Genomic DNA, 7,301 nt, shown 5'->3' with positions numbered 1-7,301 from the left:
ACATCTTGATCTAACTTTGGTAAGTGGTATCCATGGAGATTATTATGCATTTGTTTTGGATTTTCCTTTTTTTTTTTGGAGTACAGCTTTTAAAAGAATGACCTAATTATGCTTTGCATTTTCTTGGTGTCTGTTGTTACAACTTCTTTTTGTTTCTGATTTTGTTAATTGGTGTATTACCTTTATGTTTTAGTTAGTTTGAATAAAATTTTGTCTGTCTTGTTGATTTTCTTAAAGAACCATATCTGTTTCAGTGATTCTTTGTATCCTTCTCTTTGTTTCTATTTTATTGATCTTACCTCTGATTTTGATTACTTCCTGTTGTCTACTCCTCTTGGGTGACCTTGGTTCCTTTCATTCTTGAGTTTTTGGATATTCTGTAAAGTTACAAGCCTCTTGAATTTCTTTATGTGTAGGCACTTAGTGCTATGAACTTTCCTATTAGTGTTGCTTTCATTGTATCCCAAAAGATTGGGTATGTTGTACATTCATTTTCATTGTATTCTCAGAAGGCTTTAATTTCTTTCTCTATTTCTGCCTTGACCCAGTAGTCATTCAATAGAGAGTTGTTCATTCCAAGGCTTTGTAAGCTTTCTGTTGTTTCTGCTATAGAAAATCAGTGTTTTATCATTGGTGGTCTGACAGGATGCAGATGGTTATTTCGAATTTCTTATATCTGTTTATACGTGCTTTGTGAAGGAGTATGTGATCAATTTTGTAGAATGTTCTGTGAGGTGCTAAGAAGAAAATATAGTCTCTTGTGTTTGGGTGAAATGTTTCCAAAATACCTGTTAAGTCCATTTATTTTAGAACAAAATTTAGCTCCATTATCTCTTTTATTTTATTTTATGTTTTTGGTCTGGGTTATCTGCCCATTGGGGTAAGTAAGTTACTGAAGACTCCCATTATCAATGAGTAAAGGGTAATGTGCGATTTAAACTTTAGTAGCACATCCTTTACTAGCATGGATACCCTTGTGTTTAAGGCATTGATTTTAAAAATTGAAATATTATCTTGGTGTATTTTTCCATTGGTGACCATGAAGTGTACTTCCCTGTCCATTTCTGTTAATTTTGATTTGAAGTTTATTTTGTTAGACATTAGAATGACTACACCAGCTTGATTCTTAGGTCCATTTGCTTGAAAAATCTTTTCCCATTTCTTTACTCTGAGGTAATGTCATTTTTTGATGTTGAGGTGTGTTTCTTGTATGCAGCAGAAAGATAGAGGCTGTTTTTATATCCCTTCTGTTAGCCTGTGTCTTTTTTTCCTGGGGAATTGAGTCCATTGATATTGAGTGATATTAATGACCAATGATTGTTAATTTCTGTTATTTTGTTGAAATTGTTGTTGGTGATAGTGTGTGTTTTTCTTTTTTTATTTTGGGGGTGTGAGATTATTTCCTGTATCTTCATGTTGGAATTTTTACTCTAGTACCTTCTGTGAAGCTGGATTTGTGGATAGATATTGTTTAAATTTGACTTTATCATGCAATATCTTGTTTTCTCCATTTATGATAACTGAAAGTTTTGCTGGGTATAGCAGTCTGGGCTATCATCTGTGGTCCCTTAGAACTGTAGGACATCTAACCAATCTTTCTGGCCTATAGAGTTTCTATTGAACAGTTGGGTGTAGTTCTATTAGTTTTGCCTTTACCTTTATGTTACTTCCAGATTTTAATATTCTTTCTTTGTTCTGTATATTTAGTGTATTTATTACTGTGTAAGGGGATTTGCTTTTCTGGTTGAATTTATTTGATGTTCTGTATGCTTATTGTACTTTTATAAGCATGATCTTCTTTAAGTTAGGAAGTTTTTATTCTATGAGTTTGCTAAAAAAATTTTTCTGGCCATTTGTTCTGAGATACTTCTATTTCTATTGATTTTTGGTTTGGTTTTTTTTATAGAGACCCAGATTTCCTGGATGTTTTGTACCAGAAGTTTTTTATATTTAATTTTTTCTTTGACTGATGTGTCTATTTCTTTTATTGTATATTCAAAGCCTCAAATTCTCTCTTCCATCTCTTGTATTCTGTTGGTGATGCTTGTATAGTTCCTGTTCACTAATCTAGATTTCCCATTTATAGAATTCCCTCAGTTTGTGGGGTTTTTTTGGTGTTTCTCTGTATTGTTTTAGAGGCTGTCTTGGAACTCACTCTGTAGACCAGGCTGGCCTCGAACTCACAGAGATCCATCTGCCTCTGCCTCCTGAGTGCTGGGATTAAAGGCGTGTGTCACAAATGCCCGACTTGAGTTTTCTTTATTTTTCTATTTCCATTTTCAGGTCTTGAACAGTTTTATTCTTTTCTTTCAACCATTCTTTTGTTTTATTCTTGGCTTTCTTAAAGGGTTTTTATTCATTTTATTCTTTAAGGGTTACTATCCTTTTCATAAAGTTGGTTTTAGGTTCATTTTTTTGTGCTTCAGCTGTGATGGAATATTCAAGGCTTTATGTAGTAGGGCAGCTGGGTTCTAGTGGTTACATACTGCCTTGGCTATTGTTGATTATGTTCTTACACTGGTGTCTAGGCATCTTGATTTGGTGAGATTATAGATGTAGGTGCCTATTTCTTAGTTTGTCTTTGTTTTTTGGTTTCTGTTTCTTCTCTGGTCTTCAGGCCATAATGGCTTGTGGTTGAGTAGAGGGTCTCCATCTGAGTTGGGGGCTGAACTTCTGATGACCAGGGTGGCCTTTGTTGAAGCAGAGGTTTTCCACTTGAGGTGGGGGCTGGAGTTCTGATGGTTGGTGTAGCCACTGTTCCAGCTGTGGGTCCTTCATTGGAGTTGTGTGTAACTGGAGACTTTTATGTGTCCTTCCTGGTACCATAGATGCTTTTAATATAACTACTCTGAGGCTTAATATTAATTACAAACTGTTTGGCCTATTAGCTCAGGCTTATTATTAACTAGCTCTTACAACTAAATCAACCAATTTCTATTAGTCATGCATCACCACATAGCCCATGACTTACTGGGAATGCTCTGACATCTTTCTCCTCAGGCAGCCACTTGAATCTCCTCAACTCTACCTTCTTTCCCCCTGTATTCAGTTTGGCTTTCCTACCTAGCTACATTCTGCCTTGCTATAGGCCAAAGCAATTTATTCATTAACAAATAAAGGTAACATATATTTACAGCATACAGAAGGACATCCCACATCAGTTGGGTGGCATGTATATGGTTATAGGGAGTGATGGGGACATTGAGGGTGGTCTGGGCAGTCATTGAGTAGGGACAATCTGGGAATGGAAGCCTCCCTGGAGTTCTGGTGTCTGGTATGTCCTCTGATTGAGCAGGGAACCTCTACAGGTGCTGGGGACTGGACAAGAAGGAGAGGGGTGGTTGGGGATAGGATGGGCAGTCAGGTTATTGATGAGGTGTGTCTTAGGCAAGTAGCCTACCTGGAGTGGCATATGGTGGAGCAGGGAACTTCTTTTGGAGTTGTGTGCTTGGAAGTGGTTATGAGGATAGGAGAGGTAGTTGGGAATAGGCTGCTTGGGCACTGAGGAAGCAGGGTCATTAAGTGGGTATAGGACATTCCTGGTTTTCTGTTGACAAATGTGGCCTCTGGTATAACAGGGAGTTTCCCTACTGGAATTTGTGGATTGGGATATTACTTTGCCTAGTTTTCATCATGGTGTTTGAATCAAACTCAGATCCTTATGGTTAAGCTGCAAGTATGCTTACCTGTTCAACTATCTCTCCAACCTTCATGAGGACCTTCTAGCTGTTATTTGTACACTAGGACAAGCTACCCCTACTGTCTCCATACCACCACTAATTTTTCATTCATCAGTATAAATGTCAGGTCCTTCATCTGAAGGCCTTGCCTTTTAATTTTCCAAATTTAGAATCAGGTTTCTCTGTGTGCTTGGCAGCTCATGGTAATCACTGCTGAGACCCCTTTCACTCCACTGACACTCCTACATATCCTGTCCTCCATTTCCACTGCTTGCAATCACTTACCCTTTGGATTGCAATAAAGTCAAAGGACCTGCTTAGAATAGAATACATTCACTCAGTTATGTTATATAGCTTAAATTTATTTTATATATTATATATGCCATATACCTTAAAGTTAATGTATATGTTATATAGCTTAAAGCTATTATCTGAATGAATGGCATTTTTTAGCCTGCATACTGAGGTTCTATGAAGTAACACAGCCTAAAATATGCAATTTTTTTTCTTTTTAAATTTTATTTTCAATAGTCCTTTAAGGTCTATGTAGGCATTATCAATAACAGTTTGTGGATTTTCTTCATAAGTTATCTATCTTTCTATTATCTATCTACATATATATATATAAATGCACACACAAATTCTTTTTAAGTTTTGTGTAAAATTGTCCATCTTATTCTTTGACTGCAATTATGTTAATTATACACAAGATAATTAAGAATAGATTATTAATTGTTAATAAATTCCTATTTTTCACTAATAGGAATGAATATTTTCTTGTGTTAAAACATTTTTTAGTCAACATATTGAAAAGGAAAGTTGCTGAAAATAACATTTGTTACTCAAATACCAAGAAATTACAAAATTTCTTCAAATGTGTTTTCTAGAAGATGCAATTAAAATTTCAAAAACTAAGAAATTATTAACATTCATTTGCTACTCTTTATTAGTATAATTGTTTAGATCATTTTCAGTGAGATATGCCTGTGACTACATTCCTCTTTTGCCTAAGTATCCTGTGTGACCAATGTTCTTTGTTGGTTTTATGGACCAATCTCTTTTGTTGCTAATACATATTTGTGTGACCAGCTTCTCTATTATGTGTGTGTGTGTCTGTGATTAGAGTAATCCTGAAAGACAATATATGACTCAATATACAGAGTTAAGTAGAAATGGAGTTTGACTAATGTAAGGAAGAAATGCATTCGTAGGCAGATGAGATGAGTTAGTGGATGTTAGTTATTGTGTGAACCAAAGAATATCATCTTGGTGAACCCATTAACATAAAACAAAACAAAAATAAACTTTATGTCAAATTATTTTTCAGATCCTCTTCATATTTGAGACTTGAGTGTAAGGTGTGTGTGAGTGTGTGTGTGTGTGTGTGTGTGTGTGTGTGTGTGTGCACATGTGCAGGGAGAAAGAATCAGACAGAGAAAGAGAATAATCTTTTCTATTGCTATTCATCTATACTAGGAGATGTATAGGAAACCTGGCAACATTAGCAAGGATTATATAGTTTAGGAATGTAACGTGCAATACCAAGTTTAAATTTGTTTCCCCAAATTGAATCTCATGTAAAAGTAGAAAGAAAGCTTTCCCATATACACAGAAAAAAAAGACTAGATGAGATAAAAGGCTGAAGCACACAGTGAAGAGAGAAATCAAGGTAAGGGCTGGAACAGGAAAATATGCTGTAGCAGCAGGGAATGCCTTAACATGATAAGAAACAAAAGAATAAAAGTGTTAAAGGCAGGTGGGAGAACTAGAAGCCAAAATTAATGACAAAAGAAGAATTCTGTCACTAAAAGTGGAAAAAAGATTTCTCAATTATAAATATCAAAACTTATTTGATACCCATGATTACATCATTTTAAGAATGTCAGAATAGTTTTTTTTAATGAAGCAATCAAATTGGGAACTTTTTACTCTGGTCACAATTTTGTGGTACAGAGAAAACCAGCATGTTCTTAGCATAGTTGTGTCTGTTTTGGCTGAGTACACTAGGAAATAACTAACAATCAGTGTCATTAATGGCTAGCTGTGTATGACATTAGAAGCCAAGTAGATCTTTATTCATTCTTTTTAGCAGAGTCGTTTAATGATGTACTGTTATCTGATCACTCAGGTCTCAACTAAGATTGCCACAAAAGTGAAAAATAAGAAACTCATCTCTATATTGAAATATTGCTTACTCTGAATATAGCACTGGATAGCTATTCCGTTTGTTTCCTGCGTTAACATCTCAGTACATTATTGGGCAAGATTTGGCTATTTTGAAGGCACTGAACAAAATTGAGGAGAAAAGACAATAAACATATACAGATAATCACTTAAGAGGTCAGAATACGATAAACACCACCAGCAAAAAGGAAGCATGGGGCTTTCAAAGGAAGATGGCACATTCAGCTCACTTTGGAGACTTGGGAAATCTAAAGGAGACATGGCATGCAAGCCAGGTCTAGATGAGTGAGCAGGAAGGGAAAGGTACATGGGAAGGAGCCATGCCCCTCCAACTGTTAGCTGCTGTTACTGCATCTGCTGCCACAGCCATTTTGCTGATTTTCTTCTGCATTTTAGCTTTATGACTTCTTTGCTAAATGATCTTTACTAAGAATTAATTACTCTATCTTTGATAAGCAAGCTTATCCCCCCCAAAGAAAACAAACCACACCAAAAATACAAAAACTGAAGCAACAATAAAAAGAAAATAAAGCTTACCCGGTCCTCATTTTAGTATTCCCTATTCCCACTCTCACTGCAGACCTGCTTCATTTTGGTGGTTTCTTGCCCCCAGGAAAGGTGTGTTCACTAAGTCATTGTTTGACTCCGTTGTGGCCCCATTTTCATGATACTCTTGTTTCTACATACAAACATCGTAAGGGCCAGAGCAGTGTGTGTCTTTGCTTTTCTGACGTGCAGTTGGCTGTGGCTGTCTGTGTGTCTGTGCCCTGGGTATCCATTCCTGAAGGAAAAACCAAGGTATACAAGTAGAACCAGAGGTAGTAGGGTGGTAGGGTTCAGAAAGGCCCAGGGAGCTGCTGAATAGACAGCTCGGTAGTCCTGGGACCCTGTGAAGCACCACTGTAGGAGTACAGCTGCAGCCAGGGGCCCACAAGCTCCCAGTGGCACCACCACCAACTACTCAGTAGATTCTTGCCCTGCCTTGCTTCCCGATGCTCTCTCCTAGTTTTCATTTACATGGTCCTCTTTAGTTGTTTCTTAAGGGTGGCCCAGCAATTTTCCTGAGACCAGGGAAACACCGCTTTTTTTTTTTTTTTCTCTCAGAATATAAGAAGGGAGGCGGGGAAAGCAAGGACTTTCCTTGGACTGAGAGCGGGGATTCCCTGTCCAGGACCAATCCATTTCCACTACATCCACAGAGCTGAAGGCGACCACAGCCAGGATGCTGGTGACACCTGGAAACATTCCTTAGAGGCTCCCCCACCCTCCAATGTCTTCCCAGGAAGGTATGGAGCTCGGGGATCATTTAATGAGCTCGCCCCCATTGGTTGTCCCCAAGGCACCCTCATGCCGTCACTGTGTTATGCTAATGAGGGGGAGACTCATTGGCTGGGCCTCCAGCAAAGGCTTGGAAAGACCTGTGCGGGGAGAGCGGAG

This window comes from Mesocricetus auratus, unplaced genomic scaffold (genome assembly GCF_017639785.1).
Source record: "Mesocricetus auratus isolate SY011 unplaced genomic scaffold, BCM_Maur_2.0 Super-Scaffold_100676, whole genome shotgun sequence".
Lineage (NCBI taxonomy): Eukaryota > Metazoa > Chordata > Mammalia > Rodentia > Cricetidae > Mesocricetus > Mesocricetus auratus.
The sequence above is the reverse complement of the archived record's forward strand: the minus strand, read 5'-3'. Positions refer to the sequence as shown.